This window comes from Hermetia illucens, chromosome 1 (genome assembly GCF_905115235.1).
Source record: "Hermetia illucens chromosome 1, iHerIll2.2.curated.20191125, whole genome shotgun sequence".
NCBI lineage: Eukaryota > Metazoa > Arthropoda > Insecta > Diptera > Stratiomyidae > Hermetia > Hermetia illucens.
In genome coordinates this window covers 77,982,309-78,006,357 of record NC_051849.1, presented here as the reverse complement: position 1 = coordinate 78,006,357, position 24,049 = coordinate 77,982,309, and the positions used below count along the sequence as shown (strand labels likewise).

The 24,049-nt window shown below is 39.0% G+C and overlaps 1 protein-coding gene across 3 annotated transcripts in view; it reads right to left on the bottom strand.

Annotated features, from left to right (window-relative positions):
• LOC119660021 (protein N-terminal asparagine amidohydrolase) overlaps window positions 1-24,049 on the bottom strand; it is a 179,768-nt gene that overhangs the window by 64,007 nt on the left and 91,712 nt on the right. For all 3 annotated transcript variants that reach the window (XM_038068561.1, XM_038068487.1, XM_038068429.1), the window contains one exon: window positions 6,063-6,109. The gene's annotated coding sequence lies outside the window, so the exon portion shown is untranslated. The remainder of the gene's footprint in view (window positions 1-6,062; window positions 6,110-24,049) is intronic.

The window sequence follows — 24,049 nt, the reverse complement described above, 5'->3', positions numbered from 1 at the left end:
TGGAAGTAGCAAATATAAATGAAAAGTTGACTCTAATGGGAATTGAGTTCAGAGAGAGCTAGGAGTATTTGGTGTCTGTCTTAGTTTTTAGGCCCACGTTTTTATGTTGAAGCAGCATATTATCCTTCTAATCGGAAATAGACCTTCATCAAATCTATTCGGTCAGCAGTTTCTTCACAGCTTGCGTTCAAAGAGTTATCAATAGAGGCGTTCTGCGTACTTTAGGTATTGAAGATTTTTCAGCGTGTACTGGAGGGCATTAAATTACGTTCTTCTTAGCACTTCGTGCAACAGGAAGCGGAACTTATGCATACCCCAGTTAGCTTAGAATAATGAGACTCACAGAAAAAGATTATTATTGAACGCGAAGACGTTTATTGTCAACTAAACAATAACGAGTGGGAGCTGGGGAAGAGGAAGGGATAATTGACATGTTAGGAGTAATGAATAGTATGTATACATAATGCCTTCAGTAATATTAGTTGGTAGATAGTGCAAATTTGACAGCTGGCGTAACCTTTCACGAGTCCTTAAAATGGTAAGTGTGAATGACGAAGAGTTGAGAGATACAATGACTGTTTTAATGCTGTAGGTAGTAATTATTGAGCTGTATTCAGTGGTCGGGACAAACTTGGAAAAGTTTGCTGGATTCACTCCTTGCTACCATATATTGAAAAAGTCGGGAAATTGGAAGTTGGACGCTTCAGATAATCAATGTTCTGTGTTTTCTCAGATAAGAAACTTTGTGTGCACAGCTATTCCATTTGTAAGAAGCTAACAATTCTTTTTTCGGGTATTTCCAAAGTTATATATGTATGTATACATCGAAAATAGAAAATTAATAAACAAACAAACTTTGGACATTGTCTCTAAGTGCGTACATACATGTATATCTAAGCATTTGAAGAGTATCACGGCCATCTTGCTTTACTTCGTAGGCGAAAAGATGTGTGTGTGTGTATGGTGGGGGAGAAGCTACAGCTTCTGAGCACTCAGGCCGTGTTGGCGCATTGTACTCGTTAACGTATCGCAGGCTTTCCGTTAGTGGACGTGATGCTACCCGTCGCAATTGGAGGACATCGGCACCAAAAATCTGATGCCTGATGCGTCCAGAGGCGGGGCCATAGGAAATGCTCCGCGGATTCCGCTTCCTCATTACAGGAGGGACACGTATCATCTTCGGTAATTCCTATTCTGAACATATGCCCAGCTAGTGAATTATGGCCTGTCAGAATGCCCACAATACACTTGCAAGTCCTCCTGCTTTTCGACAGGATAAACTTTGCGGTACGTATGTTGGGTTCTGGCAGGAAAATTTGGTGTGTCGAACAGCATTTAAGCTCTGCCACCTGTCGTTATGAGAAACTTGTTCCCAGTTTTTGAAAACAGATTTAGCCAATGCTACTAATACCCCAATTGCTGGCTCCGTTCCCGGCATAGGGGAGATTGACCCCTCTTTCGCTAAAGCGTCCGAGATTTCATTTCCCTCTATGCCACAGTGACCAGGTACCCAGAGTAGTTCCACCGTATTGAATCTAGACATAGAGTTCAAACGGTTTCTGCATTACTTAACGATTTTCGAGGTGATAAAAGGACTGCTCAATGCCCTCAGTGCAGCTTGACTGTCACTACAGATTGCGATGCGCCTGCCCTTCAACCGCTCGTCAATCACCCAGTTTACCACCCTTAGGATCGCATAAACTTCGGCTTGAAAAACCGTTGCATATTGTCCCAAAGGAAAAGCCCACTTCTTGTTTTTATTCGTGAGGTAGACTTCGGCTCCAGAACCCTCTTCTGTTTTTAAGCCATCGGTGTAGAAGACTTCCGTATATTCCGCCACGCATTCCTCTGGGTCTTCCCAGTCCTCTCTATGCTTCAGGGTAACTTCATATCTTCTACCAAACAGATGTATGGGGACACGAGAATCGGAAGGTATTGTAAGAACTGGATTTAGTCCTCCCAGTAACTCTTCCAATGCTCTGTGCCCCCCACATCCGTTGTTTTCCCATAGATCTAATCGAATTAGCCTATGAGCTGCTCTCGTTGCAGTGCTTTGAATAAATATATCCAGGGGCTGCAAATTGAGTAGTGCATTCAGAGCTGCGCCGGTTGTCGTGCTCATGGCACCAGTGATACCCAGACAAACAGTTCTTTGCAGTGCGTCTAGTTTACGGTGAAAACCTTTTTGTCTCACCTTAACCCACCACACTACGGATGCATATACGAACATCGGCCTAATGATGGCAACGTATATCCACATTACCACATGAGGCCTGAGTCCCCATGTCGAGGCAAAGGTCCGTCTACACAGCCCATAAGCTGTGAGAACTCGTTTCATCTTTACCTCTACATGTTTGTTCCAAAGAAGTTTTCTATCTACCCAGATATTTCACTTCTTCGGAGAGTTGAAGGGTAGTACCCCTCATCTCAGGGAGACAAAGTCCATCCAGTTTTCTCCTTTTTGTGATCTGGCGAAAAGTACATATACATGGATGTTTACCCAATTGAATATCGTCTTATATTGCGCATGTATGTAACATTATACGGTCCATTTTATGGTGGATACATTTCGATTCTGAGCTCTTCCATTTTAAACCAATGTGAAATTCGAAAAGTCCTAATCGAGTTTTTTCATTTCATATGCCACATGACCGAATTCTGAGGAAAAACGTACATCCAGCCACTCGTTGCATCCAAAGCATTTCACAAACTACATATCTATATCAAATTTCAATAGCTTTAGCCGTTCCCGAGTAAATGGCTGCAACAGACAAACAGACAGATTACTTTAAATCCATTATTAAAATCGATTTAATGTCTATTTGTCTATCCGTTCGTCTGTCTGTTTCTGAGAAAAGTGCGTGTGCACTACCGATTGTCACGAGATTTGGTGAGAAGATGGGAACTGTGAACGCCCAGATATGTAGTGACTGACATTTTTCTACGTTGAGATTCAGGGGAGAGCGGGGGGGGGGGGTGGGGGGGGGGGGGGAGAGGGGAGGATTTCCTCACACATGCAAAAGGGAGGACATGTTGGGTATCAAATATAAGGTCTCGATTAGTACTTTCCCATACTGGTCTTAGTTTTGACATTTGTTGGAAAGGCGAAGAGTTGAAGGGGTTAAAAGTGATGATTTATTTAACGAACTCATTCTCAGAAACTACCCAATCGAAAAATCTGGAAAAAAAATCGGCGTCCAGGGCTGAAAATAATCTCCACATTGATATTTGCTCAAATTAAGTTAATAATAGTATTTTACTATATTTTTGGGGGAATTGAGTAAAAACCACCTTTAAGTTTATCCTAGATTTATAAACAAGTCGGGAAACCGGAAGCTAGACGCTTCAGGTATGAAAGTTTTGTGTATTTCTTTTATAAAGAGATTTGAGTGTGCATTTGTCCCATTAGCAGGTAGCACGTAAAATATGCATATATTATGTGAAAATATTCACTTTCAAATGATATTGACATTCATAGTCTTGAATTCGCAGAGGAGCGACAGTTTTGACCCAGTATGTTAGTAATAGTGCGATTTTCACCAAATTTTGTGATTCTACGGTGAACTTAAGGGGGGTTTTCCTGTCAATTACAAAAAATTATAGTAATGTACTATTATTAACTTTATTTGAATAGGTATCGGTATGGAGAGAATTTCGGAGCCTAGGCACGATATAGTGGCAGCCCCCTGATTTTTTTTCAGATTTTTCGGTTTGGTAGTTTCTGAGAATGGGTGAAATGATCACTTTCAACTCCCCGCACTCCCCACCTTTTCAACAAATGTCAAAACTAAAGCCGGTTTCGACAACTACTAACCGAAACCTTTAATTTGATACCCAACATGACTATATTTGATGAAAAAAAAATTTACACGCCTCTTTTGCATGTATGGGAACCCTCCCTTAAATTCGACGTAAAAGGATGTAACTCACTATATGCGTGAGCGTTCACAGTTATGCTTACACAAAACCTTAAAAATTGAATGAAGCATGTTATCCTCAAGTTTCATCAAAATCGTACGATTACTAACAAAGTGACAATAGCTCAAAGTTGACTTTACCGTGTAAATTTACTGAAATCCAAAGTACTAAATATCAATATCACATTAAAGTGAGTAGTCTGACAAAGTAAATGCAAACACATAAGGGGCTACGTACAAATGGAATAGTTCTGCACTTAAATATACTCACAGACTAAACAAACAAAACCTTTCATACTTGAAGCATCGAGTTTCCGTTTTCCCGACTTGTAATCAGATTTTGTTTCACACAAAATCTTAAAAGCAACCAGAAATAAATTTCCACCTTACACAATACAATACAGGCATCGCAGTTATAGGGAGAATTAGCACCGTTTAGAGCTAGGTGAGTTTATCGGCTTTCTTGAAAGCACTGCTACACCCAAGGACTCGGCAGAATGTTCGATGTTTTATTGTCCTGGGCTCATGGATTAGGGTAGAAGGTTTAACCTAGAACCATAAATGTGGATATACGACTCCTCAACTTGATTCATGAGATGCCAAAATCAGAGAACTGGATGGCGGCAAACGCCACAATAGCGTAGGACAGCAAATATTACGGCAACCATGGATTTCCTGGGGCAAACTAGAAACGAGAAATAATACTTCACATTGTTTCCACTACAACCTGACGCAGCACTATCTGTTAAAGATTTCGATCTCAATTCATAAATAAAGGATGTTGAAGGTTTATCATCTGGATGCCTTTATCGCTAAAAGAATGGACAGAAGATATATAAATATGTATATCAACTTTTGAAGCGTGTTAAAGCACTTCATTTAAGAAGGCCATACTGTGTGAAAGCAGTTTTCTTTTCGCTTTTTGGAGATTTTTTTTGAAGAACTGAATGAAGATACAACTGCGAATTCTCCACCATATATGATATTTATTGACATCCTGAGTACACGTAACAATGTTTCCATCCAGTCCGATATGAGAGTTCATTATTGAAGTGCAGGGCAACTTATACACCCAACTCCAAAAAGGGTGTTTTTCGAGTGCCGAGCTAGAGGACATCCTGCTCACCTTAAAGAAAGAAAAGAATAAACTGCAATAAACGTATGGAGTTTATCACGGTTCGCAAACTAGGATCATTGAAAAATATTAAAAGGTATACTTTTGGTGCCTTGCTTCAATTTTTTTTTTGTAAACTTTGGTGAATAAGTTGTGAAAATTTCAAAAAATGTTGATGGATGAATTTTTACCCACGTTGGCACCCGATTTTCAAAATCCACTTTCGAGAAAAACGCATTTAAAAATTAAAATGGCTTCAGTTGTCGCTTTTTTAGCGAACAGCTTAGCTGTTTAACACTGTAATTTCCGAAGATCGAAGAACTACTTTCCCCAAATATTCTACATTATATCTGAATACAAAAAAAAGAAAACAATTGATTCACTGGATCTGACACATGAAATGGCCCCTTCAGACTGTAACGGTACACTGTAGGAGGTAATGTGGTCAGCACACTCGCCTCAATCGCACCTCAGGCTTTACTATCTGTCTCTGCGGTGCGCTATTTAACATACATATATCCAGAACTACACAGTTGAAATAGAAGGAAAAATAAATGTGAAAAAGCTGCTATTGTATATATGAGCCTTTGTTGTGTCAGATTTTATATAGGGGATCAGGATTTTTTGCGTTTGACGATAGAGTAGAGTCCTGTGCTTCGTAAGGAATTACTCAAACCCTTCCACTTGGTACCTTACCCGGCCAGATTTGCAGAAACAGGCTTTATGATGGTCCGGGTACCAATGAACACAATATAAAAACATGTACGAAGTTTTGTGTCGAGAAAAGTGTGTGTGACAGTAAACCGAGTTTAGGAAGGTTCCACACTCTAAAAATGATACTTTGATCAGAAGAAAATTGGCAGGACAGGCAGTTTGAAATGGTAAAACGAATATAATTCATATCAGTGAGGCACTATTACTTGTATACATATATGAAGAAAATGTATGGCTGGAGGGCTAGTTAAGCTCCCTTTCACCATTAAATCATGCGGTTGCTAGGGAAAAAAGAAGATAAGAAAATGGTTACAAACCTTAGTCAGCTTATTGAGTCATTCGTAATTTTAAAATATCACGTCTCCTGAAAAGAAAAATGTTTGTTAATATCAGATCACATCATCCATACGCAATTGCTTACAAAATATTTGAATGATATTGTTTTTCATTGATTTTATTACAGGAAGGAAACCATAAGAAAGAAAACAAAATAGAAAAACATGATAAAGCATGGTCATTAAGTATGGAGTATTTAGATAGAAGTAACATTAACAGAAGTTGATTGTGTTGTAAGAGGGTGCTAAGTACATTCAGCATTAGATGAAAATTAAGGGTTTTTGGGCCTGATATTAGTGGAAAATTGGCCAATTGGGTTCCAAATATAAGGATGGGTTTGGGGGGATGGGATATTCATATACAAATTAAGAATAAAATTCCATTCGCGGAATATTGCGAATTTTAGAAAAACATATATCATATTTTCATGTGATCAAAGAGCAGAGTAGATACATACTTACAATGGAGCGCAGAACCAACACCAATAGCTTTGCTGCAAAACCTATCTTTACCAGCACGTGCTAAACGCTAAGAAACTTAAAAAAATGCAAATAGAGAGGGATAGGATCAACCTAAAATCAGGAAAACTATATCAACTGCTCTTCCCGGTTAGGGGTTGATGGGGACCCCACTCAGTAAAATTATGTGCAACGAAATAGGACTAACAATGTGCGCATTGAAATGTGCATTTTCTGCCCACAGTGAAAGTTACAAAAAGCTGACTGACACCCTACCCAAATAAGGCAGACATAACTGCATTACAAGTAATGGGCTTCAGAGGGACAGCGGCCAAATTATATATCATAACTGCCACCCAGCCTTATCAATGTTTGTGGCCAACAAAGCAGATTGGAGATTCGCAGAACATTTGCTATGGAGCGAACCATTGAAACGGTATGATATAAAAATCATTCTTGGAGATTTCCATAGTCAATTAGGGAGGGAACTTGTGCTCGGCCATACTTCGGTATTAATAGCTTGCTACCACCACGCACCAATGAGATTGGACCGCCAATCGTCCAATTAGTAGTATGGTACGGAATAGTACCTGATTTCCTCGGGCTGATTCTAGTTAACCCGTTGGGGAGTTCCGTCCCCACGTACTCGAGGAGGGCGATCAGACCCGAGTTTGCAAGGGACTCATCTGAAGTGGCTTCGGCCACGAAGCCTCACCGGAGGTTATCTGGTACCATGGGAACCGGGACGGCCCTTTGAGAGCATATGCTCCAGGAGAATTCCTTGAGGATGTGTTCTCGGCCCAGTTATTTGCGGTTGGCCCCCTAGTGGGAGTTTCATGGTGGTTGTGGTTATGCCTACATCGCGGGCAGAGCTCCTCGGAGCTCAAGCGTGGAGTTGCGCTGTACAACTCGGGTGCCGTACCCCTTAGTTGCGGCAGAGTTGTTAGATAGGCCTCGCATCCACTGGTATGAGCCTGCACTCAGTATAAACCAGGACCGCTGTGCTTGCATGGCGGGGCTCTGATTGTGGTCCCAAAATCAATCCGTGTCCGAAGAGGACCGTGGGATTATGCCTACACGGCAGGTACTCACGTTAAACACCCAGGACTTTCAGTACCTGATTTCCATGGGAAGAAATTCATAGACCACTGCGGGTTTCTCCAGATGAGACCACATTCAACCAAACTTATGAATGTCAAAACATATTGGACAGCCAAGACTCGGATCACCATCTCGTGGACATGGTGCTCCAGACTTGAGTTATGACAAATCTCCCCTGACAATCAAGTGAAAATAAACATGGAAGCGATCCATAAAAAAGTGCTTTGGAGATGAAGCATCAACGATTCACCCTCAGAACCACCTGGAAAATCGTGTGCATGAGCAGAGCGTCGAGCGAAGAAGCGACTTCATAGATAGGATAAGAAAGCCTTGAAAAGCCAACAGGTGTGACAAGCATAGTAAGCAGCCGCGCCAGGCTTGAAATTTTCACTAACAAGCCAGCAGAATGAAATTATATAAACCTCGATGCTTATGACCGACAGAGAGGGAAGTCTTGTAGCGATGGGTTTCGCCGGGCAGAGGCAACTCTTCAGCTGCTGCCCTAGACGAAACCGTTAGTGCTTTTTTGATTTTTGAATGCTTGAATCCTAAACAACTACCCAGCTTAAGTCTAACTTAGACTCAAATAACTGGCGATTTAGTTCAATATACGAGTAATTCGCAACCTTGTCGTGTTTTTGCAATGGTATAAAGGAGCGTTTTTCCATCTGTTTCCACTTTCGGTCACGCTGCTCCTAAGGCAGAGGTGAGGCAGCGTCTGAAGAGTTGCCTCTGCCTTGGACGAAACCGGTAGTCCTTTTTTTGGTTTTTTGATTTTAGGTGCATATCTTTGGAATCTTTACGATCATCTCCTTCTTCCACTTTCTGAGGAAGATCTCGAATTCCCAAGATTTCTGCAGTAATAGCAGCTTCACTCCGTATGGGTGTATTGGTGGCCACATTGATTTCTCTTTTGCTTGGAGGAACACTCTGCATCCGCATTCTACAGTTACTAGCCATTTCAACCACAAGAGCAAGAACATCCCTGGAACGATTAAGAACCGTGGTGAAGTGCTCTTTCTACCACTTCAGTTGCTCGTCATGGGGATGAGAAGTCGACGGTTAACGTCCATCACAGGACCATCAAAAGATTCGCGACCATATGCAAGCTCTTTAGTGATGCGATATACACTTCTGAAATCATTGCGGTCTGGGGCATCTTCGGCATCCAAACTTTTTCTGTCATGGCGTACACTACGCTGAACTTCTCGGGATTTCGCTCGGTATCGGAGTTCGAACATATCACGTCCGCCATCGCTCGTAGTAGCTACTAGAGTTGTCAACCCCTTCCGTTCATCGATCCCCTGCCAATATTCTGCAATCAGCTGCCCTTTTCTCGGGTGCTAGACAGACCACGTCCCGAAGGGTTATGATGCCCCTCCGGGACGTGACAGACGATCTGTGTAGCACCCGAGTAAAGAACATTTTTTATGGCAGTCAAATGTGATATTTTCAGGCGGGTTACTCAGTATATCTGCCATCCGATCGGCAAGATAGCTCTCCCATTGGCGAGGAATAGCTGGATCATACAAGCGATCGATGTTAATCTTGGGGGTCGTAGCTCCTCAGCCCTGGGTGAAGTGGCGGATGCAAAACGCAAGCGACCATCAGATGGTGATCCCTTTCGAGCAACTCTTTTATTACGCACATCCAGAAGACAACTCCTAAATCTACTGCTGATCGTAAAGAGGTCGATCTGATCGCTCGTACGATGTCGGCCAGTCGAGACCCTATTGACCGTATGGCAGGCTTTGTGCTCGAACAATGTGCCACTAATGATGAGGCGGTGGAAGTTAGAGACACCCATGAACTTCCCACCATTATAGTTATGATTGCCAAGACCATGTTTCCCCATCAGATATCAAAGCAAGGTGTTGTCAGAGACCACCTTGGCATTCAGATCACCCATCACGATCACAATGTCATCTTTAGAAAGCCTCCATTGAACTGCATTTAATTATTCGTAGAAACACCCTTTTCTCTGTTGGTGCGTAACACACAATTGTGATGCTTCTTAACCTGGCCTGGATTCCTGCAGATAGAAGTCGGTTAGAAACCCATCCCCAGGTCAAGAGATCGCGCTTTTCAGTAGAAGTCAGAAAAAAAACCTAACACCGGATTCGCGTTTGCTACCACTTGGCTTTCCAGAGTACGGAAGCACATAACAGCAAGAGGGGGAGGATTATTCTCTAGTCATATCATCTCACTTCGCTTAGACCCAGAATGTCCAGCTTATATCGTTGGAACTCCTGCTTAAGTTGCGTGGTGTTATTGACATTTCGGTAGCAATAAAGTTTCAAAATTTGTAGGTTGCTAGCCTACAAAATTTCATTCCCTTTTAAGTGCCTCTTACGACAAGCAGGGAAGGCTTCGAGTGTATTCGTAAGCCCCTTCTCACAGAGCATTACTCTGTGTTTTTTACGGCTGTTTGCTCGACTGCTGGATCGTTGACCTTCCTAATTTTCAACTCTACTATTCAACAAGTGAGGATTTTATCCCACGGGTCGCTGTAATTGTACAAACTGTAACAAACATAAAATGCATATCAAATAAAAAGGAGTATTTATTAGATGAGGATGTTGTTGGTCAAGGTTTTTCCACGACCGACCGCGACATCCGGGTTAGCGAAAGATTTGACTCCACGTGCGCGTTTGAGTTGATTATTTTTATTTTACTTTTTCATAACTAGTCTACAGTGAGTTGATTTTGTTATGATACCATATCAGAAAGGGTTTGGATGTAAGTGCGATGCCCTGAATGTAAGACAGGTGAATTTTATGTGAGACCAAAGTACACCCAGCCCTCTTTTCTGAACCGGCTGACAAGGGGGTGAACTAACATGCTTCGACGAATACTTTGATGGCGCTAATTTTTAGAAATATTTGATAGCTACTCCCTCGTAGTTAAGGAAAGTCAACTAGGTTGTTCGTCTTATCATCCCTTATCGCTGTGTTCATTGTATATACAATCTCGACACCAAGCAGAGCGAATACTTCTAAAGTTATAATAGTAGAAAACGGCATGCAGATTTGGATTTATAAAATAAATACATAACTCCGAATAGCTTCCAGATTTTTAACTTCAACAAACGTAAAAACATACTATAAATTACACCCCATGTTAATATATTTTTTTTCAAAATTTCAATTTCTTAATGACGTTTGTTCGTTATTCAATCCAAATATGATTAAGCCTTGTTCAGTTGAACTTTATGTGTAGAAATTCATGTTTCATGCTGTTCAACTAAATTAAGAAATTAGCTACACACGCCACATATCCATGGGGTGCCCTGGATTTTTTACCTAACTGGAGAGTACATTTTATGCTAGAGGGAACCGAAATTCGAAAACACATGTATCATAAATATCAATATACCTCACCGAACCTGTATTGATTTCAACATATTGTTAGAGCTGGTGAAGTTAGATGGGTAGACCCTGAAATCTAAAAAGGGATCCAGGCCATATTTGATGTGGAAATTTGGATTGGATTGGCGCAGGTTTATGCTCATGGGGTGAATTTTGGAAATTTGCAGTTTCAGAGAAAATTATTTTCTTAGCCTAAGTATGAAAAGTTTGTGTTTTGTTTGTTGCTTCCTCAGGATAAATGAACTGATTATATTATATATCAAAGTATCTACTTCTTTCCAACAAAAACCACATCCCTAGTTGCATTTATTGTAGTACACATGCCTGCAGACCAAACAAAAATTTGAATTTCAAAACCTTCGTTCCAGAATTCAATTTCGATCTGTATGCGCTGATTAAATTGATGCCACGAGATAAATTATTACCATGATTAGCAAGGTACAACGTAGCAATTAATCTCAATCTCAACCGAATTCTGTCCGTGTGTGTCTTCAGTTGATTCGAGCTCAGATACCCGGTCATTTGTGGTCTTCATTTGGACACGAAGACGATGTCCAAAATTTCAATCTAATTTTAAGAATCAGACATTGTTGCTTTCTGTGAGGCTACTTTTGTTTCTTGTGGCCACTGTGACTGGAGTTACTTTTACTTTGAGATGGGACAAATCGTTTTAACTGGCGGCATGTCGTTTATTTGCTCATTTGTAGTGTTCTGTACAGAATTTCTTGTTGTACCAATGTCTCAAGAATTTGGACATGTCACATACGAAAGAGATACGATGACAACTCATAAAACGGAACATTTGCGAAGAAATGACCAGAAGACATCATCTCTGCGAAGGTAATGATGTTACGGATTGTAAGAACATATCAACAAGTTTTTATGGTTTTTGTTGCGTTTGTTGTCGGATATTCGTCTCTTTTGGTCCAAGCAGTTATGTACAATTTCCACAGTTTGTGTTGTGAGACAATCTAGAAAACTGATTTCGAAATATGTTCATATTAGTCCCCGAAGATCTCGGCAAGCAGACCATTACTCAATATAGTCATACTGAAATCATAAAATTGCAGGAAAAACTGTTATCAAAAAAGTATATTGACTTCATTAATTAAATTAAATAAATTCAAAATAATAGAATTAGGCCTCACCAACACAAATTTTAAATGCACACTACCATCTCTTTGTGCACGAAATGTTTTTCAAAGATAATGATATGGTCTTTAGACTTGACAAAAATCCTTATAACTCGTATAGTTCCAGATTATCTTTATCTGTATGTAGTTAGTAAGGCGGTTGCTTCTGCTCACGATAATATAATTCATTTAAAAGTTTATGTTAAAATGCTTTCATCGACTTTATGATGAGTTCAACACACTGCCCAGATGAGTGACATTTTTCGAGGAGTCATTTTTATGTGATTCCCTTAATTTAATTTCGAAGAAGGTACATAAACTTTTAATGGGCTCTGTTAGCGTAGTGGCGTAGTGAATTTGAAGAGAATAATACACATTAAATTAGAAGACGAAAAAAGAAAACAAATTAATAAGCAAGTAATGCTTGGAGCATTATTTTATTGCATTTATAGTGAAACTATTTGATCTGACATGCAGATAATTTTTATGGGTCCTTGATTGTTAGAAACATTATTTTATGTTGAGTTAGTGTTGATTTTGGAAGTTGTAGGATTATACCCTGGGCGAACTGAGATATTGGAAATAAACTTCCGGAATTGACTCACGTTCTGCTAAGAACGAGGTTCGAAGCAGTGTATTTTGATACGTCGCACACTGGGGCCTTTACAGGGCGCTCGTGCTCAAAACTTCAAAACCATTTTTTTCGTGTTAGAATCTTATTGTAAATAATAAATAATGAGATAAAAGTGTGGATAAACTATAAAAAGACGTAATTTCGCATAATATATATGTATGTAGAACGCAGAAATTTGAAACAATAAAAATGAATAACCTTAGAACATTTAACATATTTTCAAAGCTTGGTTCAGTTGTTATGTAAAGTAAAATATTAAGATAAGGATTATTTCAATAAAAAATGATTATAATCAAAAAAAAAAAGTAGGAAAAAATAGGAATGTATATTTAATTCCACGTGATTCTTTTTAGAGCCAGTAATAAATTTTAAATCTAATTAGGGGCGGAATCATCAGAATCCGTGATTTGAAGATCTTGTACTGAGGAAGCTGAATTATCCAAGTCCACCGTTAACATATTGTATCACAAACATCCCTATCGAATTATTTCCCTTTAGAGTTGGTAGTTTTCGCAGGTTAGTAATAAAGGGATCAGAAGAAATTAAGAGTCTATTGAAAGTGTCTGTAATATTGTGAAGCCTTTCGGCTAAAATGTTCTCTGTAGGCCTTAAAATCTTTGTTTCGGGCTTCTTGTGCTTCCTTGCTGAGCTATCCGATTGATAACAATGCGTGCGAAATACTTTCTAGGCTGTGAATTAAAATCTTATACATAGTCGGACTCGCTAGTTCCATGCATATAATCGTATGTATAATTTGGCCGTTCCTAAACAATAAATTTTGTTTATTTATATCGAAACCACTTGAAATTGTTTGTAGAATCATATAAAACCGTCTAATAAGGTCTTTTTCAACTCAAGAGATAGTTGCGAATTCTTCAAAAATTCTTGAAAAACTTCCTGACTACATTCCCATCGTTATTATTTCTTTATCCAGGTTTTGGTTGACCGATTATTGCCGACATTTTTTTCCTCAATTTTTCTTCAAGGATTTTTTTGTTCTTCTCAACAATATCTTCGGTTTCTTTTGTGATTCGGGAAGATTTAATCGATAATGTATATGTTAGTTGCAGTAAAAATTCAAATGCTCTTATCCATAAGTGTAACACTGACCAAACGACAAGAAGCCATCATTGACACTTCTGGATAACATTTGTTGTAAGTTGTTAAAATCTTAAGATCGCATAAATAGCATCGGAGAGAAGATTTAGTCTCACTTAAGGCATTGCATAATTTACCATTGTGAATCTGGCTTTATGCGCCACAGATTATTCTTTATCATCCATCGTTATTGTTGTCAAGTTCTGATACGAATTTTTGTTTGTACTGGGGATGACTGGAACTACCATCGTAACTCGACTTTAAAAGTAGGGTTAGAGAATCCGAGGATCTAAACTTCTAATGATATCTTTTTGAGCTGACAGTAGCCGCAGGCAGTATGGTCTAAAATTGATTGTATCGATACCTCAGCTTCGCTTTCTTTTAACGAAATGTTTTCTGGATAACATTTTTATTTTTCTTTTTGGACAAATTTGTAAGGCGGGAATATTTGCTTCGCATAACTTCGGATTACGTTATATTGTTTTTTGGATAATTCAGCTGCAATTATCATAGACAGAACATCAGTTACTAGCAAATATGTTGACTTTTGGACATATTTATCTTTTATATGTTTTTGAGCAAATCCTGGTAGTTCGGTTACTTTCTTCACCACGTATGCTGGAAATTTTCTACCGCTCGCCCTCAATTGCATTTACATAGCATAAGCTAAAACATCCGGGTGATTTTCAACACGCTGCTGTTTTCCTATGTTGCTTGGAAATCTAATAGCTGCCGACCGCAACCACCTCTTGAATGTCGGTTGGTTTAAAGTATTCAGGACCCTTCTAGCCATCTCTTTTCTGTTTGGAAAAATCGGTCCTTCTGTCTACTTATCCACTTTAATTTCGATTTAAAATTTTTTGAAGTTATATTGTACGGATTCAGGCAATTAACTTGTAACGGTACTTTTTGACAAATGACCTTCCAAGCATCTTCAAATGATGTTTGTTTAGTTTGGAAAAATATTTCGCACATTTTCTTCCTTTTCATGGAAATTGGAGTGCAAGAATCGTCTAAAATAGAGCAAAACCGCTGCACAAATTTTTCACACTAAATTTATTTTTTTCAATTTTTAAATTTTGCGCAAGGGGATTTCACTTTTTCCTTCACATTTAATTTATTTGAACCTTCTATTGTAATACTACATTGGCGGATTTGAAATATTCACATTCAAAAATAAAATTCATTGGTTAGATTTGAATGCAATTTTCTCCCTAATTTCGCCATTAAAATGTGTTTTTTATATTTTAATGTATTACATACCATTACTAGAGCTCGCCATAGTAATTTGAAGAAGAACTTGCGAAAGATAGGTAACTGACGAATATTTGCTTTTGCCAGTTCGAATATATGTAATAATTAAATCTAATACCAACGGGAAATGACAAGAACTAAAAGTGGTGAAAGTAAACAATTGAGACTAAACCCATCTACCTCATAATTTGCCGAAATGTATACATTGTTTCAGTCATATAATAAATTCAAAATAACGTGAAATTAAAATTCAGGTTTTGAGCGCTATTTCCGAAGAAAAGGCCCCAGTGTGCGTCGTACACACAGTCGAATGACAGGTGTTAATATATTACATATAAAGCTATCGATGAGAATGATAATTCTATCACGTGATGAGAACATTGTAAATCGACTGTTATAGCGATTACATCGAGCAACTCTCTAATCCAAAATTCGTTTATATTTCGACACTCAATGCGCAATGGGAAAGGATAGTTCAATTACTTATTGTCTGGAGGAGAAGTGAATTACTTATCCTATGCTTAAACAAATCAGAATAAAGGAAGCTCGGCACTTCATCTTATGTCTTTATGCACGTTTTGCCATTCGTACATAGCTAAGAATGTAATATACTCCGTCATATATTGTCAAACAAAATATACATATTAAAGACATAAAATTGTGCCCATCCTAAACAAACAAACACTTATTACCGTATACTGGTGCTTACATATATATGCACGCATCTAAATCGAACGTATCTTGTATTGGAATATAATTTGGGTTGTTGACTTTGGGCTGCTTGCAACATTCCATTACCTCAGTACATAAGGTGAAATCTTACGGAAATGACATTCAGCCTAACGTTGTGAACACCCCTTTAAAACCCTGGCAGACCTCAGAGAACGGTCAATGCTTCGTCGCCATTAAGTTGGTGGTATAGGTTCGATTGAATCTAGCTGATTAACACTGATTCCCCTTTAAGCGCAAGATCCCATAAGGGTTTGTGCCATTCCTTGCATGGCCTCCCTGTTTGCATAGATAACCATGGGATCACTAAGCGACTACACAACTGAACTTTGATAACGTTTTTGAGCGGGAACTCAATTAACATGGATAAAAATAACACAAATAATACCGGAAGAAACAATAACGGCGAACAAAAGAAATGAATGTCGTATGCGGATATACTGCGCAGCGTCAAAATTGACCCCAAATTGGGGGGGAATGGGCAAAAAGGTGTTCAAAATTAGAGGAACTCAAAACGGGGATCTATTGCTTAAACTTAGTGAAACAGGAGAAAAATCAGCTGAGTTCGAAAGGACCATCTGAGAAGCGCCGGGCGCACAAGCAGGGGTTAGAACCCTAACACATTGTATTACCATTGAATGTAAAGACATAGATGAAATTACTACCTAAGGACGGTGATTAACTCTCAGTTCGAAAGGCATACGCCGACACACAAACTGCGACACTTGTCCTTCCTGCAGAAAGCGCGAAGAAGCTTTTGGAAGCAGGAAAAATAAAAAAAGATTGGATTTTCTGTCGCATCCGAACACAGACGAGGATTACAAAGTGTTTCAAATGTCTGGAATTTGGACACTTTGCCAAACAGTGTAAAAATGAGGAGGACCGTTTCAAGCTATGCAGGAGATATGGAGGTGAAGGCCATATAGCGAAGGACTGCGATAAAACACCATCATGTATGTTCTGTAGAAAAGACCAGACAGAAGACGCTAGCCATATAGCTGGCAGCAGTAAATGTCCGGTGTTTTGGAAGGCCTTGAATAGAACGAAATTAACATGAAGGTAACACAGATAAACCCCAATCACTGCTAGGCGGCTCAGGATCTTCTGGCATAAACTGTAGTAGACGAGAGAGCGGACGTGGTTCTAATCAGCGAAGGGGAAGAAATTACCGCAAGTAATTTGCCCGAAAATGTTGGCATCGGTAGTGAAGACACTGTTCGCACAAAGATCGAACACAGTCATTGAAGCAATCGGTGCAGCTGATTTAGAGACCATACCGCGTATCACCGAAGATGAATTGCTCCAGGTATGCAAAAAATAGTAAAGGACAAGAAAATACCGGGAATTGATGGTATTCCCAATAAATCAGTGGAAGCTGCCGCCCACCAGACCGGACACAAGCAATGCAAAAATGCAAAAAATTGCGCGAGACCGCTGAAAATGAAAGCGCACTTTTCGATATGCAGTTTGGATTTAGGTAAGGGCACTCCACCTTCGATGCAATAAAGGTGGTGGTAAACACAGCTGCTACTTCTATAGAAGGTGAGAGATGGCGAGTACTGCGCGGTGGTCACATTGAACATAAGGAATGCTTTCAACTCAGTAAACTGATCGGCCATCAAAATATCTCTCATCCGAATGAACACTCCACACTACCTGAGAAACATTGTGTCTAACTACTAAAGCTAACTACTAAAGCAAAAGTACCGTGTTTTAATCGGAGTCCCTCAAGGGTCGGTACTTGATCCACTCTTGTGGAACGTCATGTATGATGGAGTTTTCCACCTGCATTTGCCAGAAGGGTTAAAAGTAGTAGGTTTCGCCGACAATAACGCTGTGGTTGTAGTTGCAAAGCACATTCACGAGATTGAGGCAACAGTTGATGAAGCTGTTTGAAAGATCAAAAGTTGGCTGGAAACTGTCGGACTAGTGCTTGTAGTTCATAAAACAGTAGCTGTATTGATAACAAGCCGGACAACCCAGGAATACTTTAAAATTCTAGTTGGAAGCTAGAAGAAGCAAGGAGGCCGTAAAATACAGATGTTTGATGCTCGACAATAGAATTCAAAGTGTAGATAGAGTAAGTCGAAGAATGCTGCCAAATACTGGCCGACCTAGAAACGTCTACATCAGTAAAGTGTTGCCATTTCGAACCATTAGCTCAGTTTTGCTCTATGCCGCCCCTGTATGGGCTGCAGCATTGACGACTAAAGAAATCAGGAGAAGCCTATTGTGCTCGTACAAATTATGTGCTCTGAGAGTGATTTTCGGCTTTCGAATGATATCAGACGACGTGGCGTTAGTTATAGCCGGGCTGTTGCCGGTAACATCTTGCCTGAAGAGGTATCACGAATCTTCATCAGGAGAGCGACAACCCAAGATTCTGTGCAATTGATCAAGAGCGAGGAAAGGGCATCATCAATGGTCAGATGGTAGACTCGATGGGATAGCTCAACGAAAGGCCGATGCACGCATCAGCATGTGTGGGTCTTTCGTCACCACGGAGTATCTAGTTACCAGTTCACGTAGTGTCTGGTCACGGTGGATACTTCAAATATCTACACAGGTTTGGGAATGACGACTTGCCAGCGTGGCCAATCGGCACAGGCGAGGAAGAAGACAGAGAGCATGCAATATTCTATTGCAGTCGCTTCGCGGCGAGAAGGAAGAACATTCCGAGTGTGCATCTTCCGGTGGAGCGCACACTTCATTCGGAAGACAAATAATAAGAATTAGTGTGCAAAAATAGCGCCATATAGGGGGGTGGGTGGAAAGGCGAGCGGACAACCATACAGGAATGACAGTATAATTGCTAACCGGTCCCGTGAAAAAATATCTAACGACAGTTCCGTGAGGTGAGCGGTTGAGGATGCATCGGTGTGGTTTAGTACGTAGGTAGGGACTTAGGTCCGCGAATCGTGCAGGTCAAGGGTTGCGACTGACTGGTCTAGTGAGAATGCATGTCTGTGGGCAAGCTGCGGCTTCAGTCTGTGGATTAGTTGCGGTTGCGGCAATCGCAAATTGTCAACAGACGTGCAATCTCGCTGCAACCAACAACTTAGTAGACAACTTGGTTGCACGCTAGTGGCTAGTGTAACGCATTTGTTTGATACGCAAAGTCAAGATAGACACTTGTGAAGATTTGGAGTTTGCGACAAGCGGTAAATGTATGGAGCCAGTTTAATGGTATTTGGTGACATTAATCTCATCTTGGATTGTGTAGTGCGCAGATACCACACTTGGGAATTTCTCATTTTTAAGGTTTTGCGTAGAATAAAACCTTGATAAAATCGCTTGACTCTTTGTTTGTGCGTCCGTTTATTTCGGAAACGGTTACACCTATTGATAGGAGATTTGGTATAAAGGTGGGACCTGTGAATTCCCTTGCATGCAGTAAGTAACATAGGTTCACGTTGAGTTTAAGGGGGCGGTGTAGAACTTTTTTCATCAAATGTGGTCATTTGGGGTATTTGATACCTGACCTGACTGATAAGTGTCACTAATTTTTTTGCCGAAACCGGTATTTGTTTTGACGTTAGTTGCAAAGGAAACGAGTGCGGGGGCCGACATGGGTCAGTTTTTTCAAATATCCGTACTCAGAAATTACTGAATTCAAATATCTGAAAATAAATTGGTAGTTCATGCACATGGTATATTGGGCTCAAAATATGCTTCATACTGATGTTTAAATAAAGCTAATAAGAGTATAATACTACTATATTTATTATATTTTCGAGAAATTGATGGGGGACCCCCGTTAAGTTTATCCTACTGTAGAGCATGATATTACAGTTTGGAGGAAATCGCACTATTACTAACAGTGTTATAATAGGTCAAATTTGTCAATTTTGTGCAAATTTCTTGCATTCTAAGACTTTGAATGTCAGCAACATATTGAAGTGAATAGTTTTAGAAACTAAATGTATAAACATTACGAGCATGTACAAATGGGACAAATGTTGACTTAAGCTCGTGGTCGAACTGGTATCTTTTTCCCGTAGTTTTCCGGATTTGCAATCAAATTCATACGGACTCCTGCAATTAATTGGTGCGATTTCAGCAAAACTTGGCTTCTGTTGCCGTAATTCGGAAATTATATCGATTTCCAAAGAAATCAGTATTTTTTTCCAGTTCCCTTTCACACAATATCGAGAGAAAATGTCGGGCACACATTTTCTCTCAAGGAAGCTTTCTTATTTGAAGAGTGCGCGGCTGAATTATTTGTACGTAAAATTTTTAATTTACCGTAAACAAAGAATTTTTGTTCGACTATACATGCATATACATATATAGGTATAGAACTATGTAGGATTTTTTTGATGCGCTGATTTTCGCAAAAGTGGCGTTTCAAATGTCCGGTATGTTCGCATTGGACTGAAAGGGGCTGTACCAAAATTCAAAATAGAAGCACAGCACAAGCCTTTGAGTGCGTCATCCTTAAGATGTTAGGACATTCTGCTGTATATTGATATTTGCTCCCTATTTTATTTCGAGTGAGACTGATAATAGTAACTATAAGGGTTATATCTGCTTGGAGACCCCAAAAAAAGGTATTTATTTTTAAACCCGAAAGCGCATATTACACATCAAGCCAATTCACAGGCTTGTTCCAGTAATTGGTAATATAATGGAATGATTTGTTTTGTAGGGTTCAAATATGTGCCCAATTGGTAGTGAGTGCCAATTACTATGGTAATTCTGTTATGAGAAATACTATTTTGAAGTACTATAACTTTGTTGATTTCAATAATTACTGTGAAGCCTGCCAGTATTATGTGATTCATTATCAGCTGTATTACTGCAAAATTGTATGCATTACAATAAACTTGAGTTTTCAAGTAAATTTCTAAAATAGCGTAATATGCTATTATTAAGGGGGTCATCCCGTGTGAAGGCCGTTTTTTGGGTTTCTTTTTAGAAATTTTTTGTGAAGAATTGGATAAAGATACAAATACGAATTTTTCACCATAGATTTGTTATTATCTTGAGCGTGCATAGTAATTTTTCCAGCCCGATCACATAGTTCGTTATTGAAATACAGAGCAATTTATACACTCATCTCCAAAAAAGGTATTTTTCTGCTGCCACGCTAGAGGGCTATGCGATCATCTTAGAGAAAAAAAGTAAACGGCATTTTAACGTACAGACTTAACTACAGTCCCAAACTAGGATTATTACAAAATATTAAAAATGAAATTTTTGGTGCCTTGCTAAACTTTTCTTTGGAATTTTGGTGTTTTTTACGGCTTCTTCAATGAATAAAAAAAACTACTGAATAAATCGCAATTATCCTTGTTTGCGGACCGTAAGTCCTGAATTAGTCGTGAAAATTTCAAAGAATTTCGTTTGATAGATGGCAGCCGATTTTCAAAATGCGGTTTCGAGAAAAATGCATTTAAAGAGTAGAATGTGATTTTTGGCCATAAAACCTTAACTGACCATTAATCTGCTATACCTAGTCCATAAACCTTAGGTTTCTTCAAGAAACACATATACGGCGTTGGCTTTAATTCTTGTCATTCGAACGTCATTCGGACCGACAAATAGGAGCTTTATTACGGCGATCGACATAAATCTAGCATGCGACTTATCACCTGTTTAACACTATAATTTCCGAACGACTCCGAATATCAAAAAATCACTTTGCCCATATATTCTACACTAAATCTAGATACAATTGATGCCAAAAAAAATTCGATTCCGATGATCCGACACATGAGATGACCCCCTTAACTTTGTTTGAGCGCATATTAGAATGATATGCATTGTGAGGTCAAAATTTTATATATATGCATCAATTTTTCAGTTCAATTTTTTCGATTGGATAGGCTCTGAGAACGAGACCTGTTTCAATTTTCGGACCACACATTGTCGGTCCTCGCTCCTCCGTGTTTCACCCAGGTACTAATCGATACCTCGATTTGATACCTCGCATAACAATATTCCGTAAGAAAATGCCCGCCCCCCTGAATTTCAACGCAAACTAATGACGCTCACTGCATGTAAAGGAGCACTAAGACCACATGTTCTCACCAAATTTCGTCATAATTAATTTGCCGTTGCCGAATAAATCGGGTAGGACATTGAATCGATTTTAATAAGATTTTGTTTCACACAAAACCTTAAAAATCACAAGCACAAGTTAGAAATGAATCAGTTGAGAAACTGGAAGACTTTTCGGTCTTGCGAATGCGGCTATGTATCTTGTCGACTGCAACTGTTATGCCAAAATCATTTCTAGTTTTAGTTATTTTAAAAAAAAGTAGAAAAATTACAGTATTTTCTTCATCTGCCAGTGCTAATGACTGAATGATGTATGCGACTTTTCAAATAATACTTGCATACATAATCATGGTTCATATAAAACGTAAAAAATATCTAATTTCAGTAGACTTTGTGTTATGTTTGTTACATATGTCGTCCTCATTTTGTCGCTTTTATTCCACGGTTTTAATAATTTTATTTCATTTTTTTTGTTCTCAAATTTGCCGGCAATGCAACATATCTATGGGTGGATATTACACGGACTTCATGTAGATATTTGATCGAAAACATTGATACTACAAATTTACCGTTGATATTCCATTCTGCAAGCTCATCGCAGTCAGGCTCGAGAAGTTTGAAATCCTCTCTCACAAAGAACAATCAAACGCCCTCCGAGATCATAATCGGAATATCTTTTGCAATCTTCACGTATAGATCGTGTACTCGACCAGAACTATACTTGATAAATATGATCACATACATAAGATACATGCATTTATGTATGAAGTTGCTAGAACATCAAGATAATATATACTTCTGGCACATCTTCATATATGAAACGATCGAAGTTGGGAATAAAGTCACGTCGCGGTTTTTAAAGATATCATAGCGAACAGCTCAACCATGACGACGCAATGGATCAGAGAAATTTCTGCACTCACTTTGAATCGAAATCTGAGATATAAGGCGGCGTTATGGGACTATCCGCCTGTAGAAAGATTGCAGTCGCAATTATACGTTATCCAATTCGATATGCTGAATGAAGAAATAATTCGATTACAAGCAATATGAAAGCACACATTGTCCGTAGACAGCACATTGCGGACAATTGTGATCGGTAACATATTATTTATCCATATCCGTGAGATACCCCTTTGCATCTATGCTATTAATTATCTTCAAGTACCTGTTGTGCGGGTCTAGGGCTGGTCTGCAATGCACGTACTTGGATTGGTGGCTTGTTATTGATATGACATCTGACATTCAAATTATTATGATAAGCAATGGAGGAAGTGTATACATTTGTTTGAACACTGCAATTGGGGCCAGATAATCAGGTTTCGACACTGTTTCGTTGGAATCAGATGAAGATTTTGTTAAGATGAAAGCTTCTTATTTTGTCAATTTCTTTGAAATTGAGCAACATATAGCAAGGCTATCGTTTTAATATCATATATGCAACTAAACTTGTTTGGATAATTAAAAAATTTAAAGCAAATTATGGAAATTTCTGATTCCAATGGTCAATGTTACTCTTTGAAAAATTAAGCAAAAACATGAATCAATCAAGATTTGAAGCTGCATCGGGACATAAACTAAGTGGAATGTTTAGAATACAAATGAGGGCATGATAATCCTTATCATTAATTGAAATCGATTACCCCATACTCCGAGCTACGAGTGAACCAACCAAATATGATCACAAGGTTTGCAAAAACATGCACAGCCATTCATATTTACCATGTGCACTATAGAATTAATTTCCGGATAAAAAGGTAAGGAAAGTATGATTACAAAAGGCTATTTAATAATAGTCTGTCGTCCAACGTAGGTCCAGGCCGATATAGTGATTTACTTGAAGAATGCAAGTACAATGTAGACTCTTCCATTCATTGAGGGCTCGTAAGCATAAACACACATATAAATAATATGTTCTCCTTGGTTATTGTGGTCCGCAGAAGCATATCACAATCATTGCATTATGATTCCAAATAGGGGAAACGTGAGCATGAAGATGAGCAAAACAGCAATAATAATGTTGGTTAGAGTAATTTTATTTAATGTTATGAAAATTATTACCATGAAGGTACGCGTGTTAAGTGCCCAATGTATGTTTAGCATGGAATAATATTTCATGGATTATTATAAATTTCCAGAAATACATGGACAAGTGATATGGTTAAGAGACAAGCGTTACGATGGTCAAAT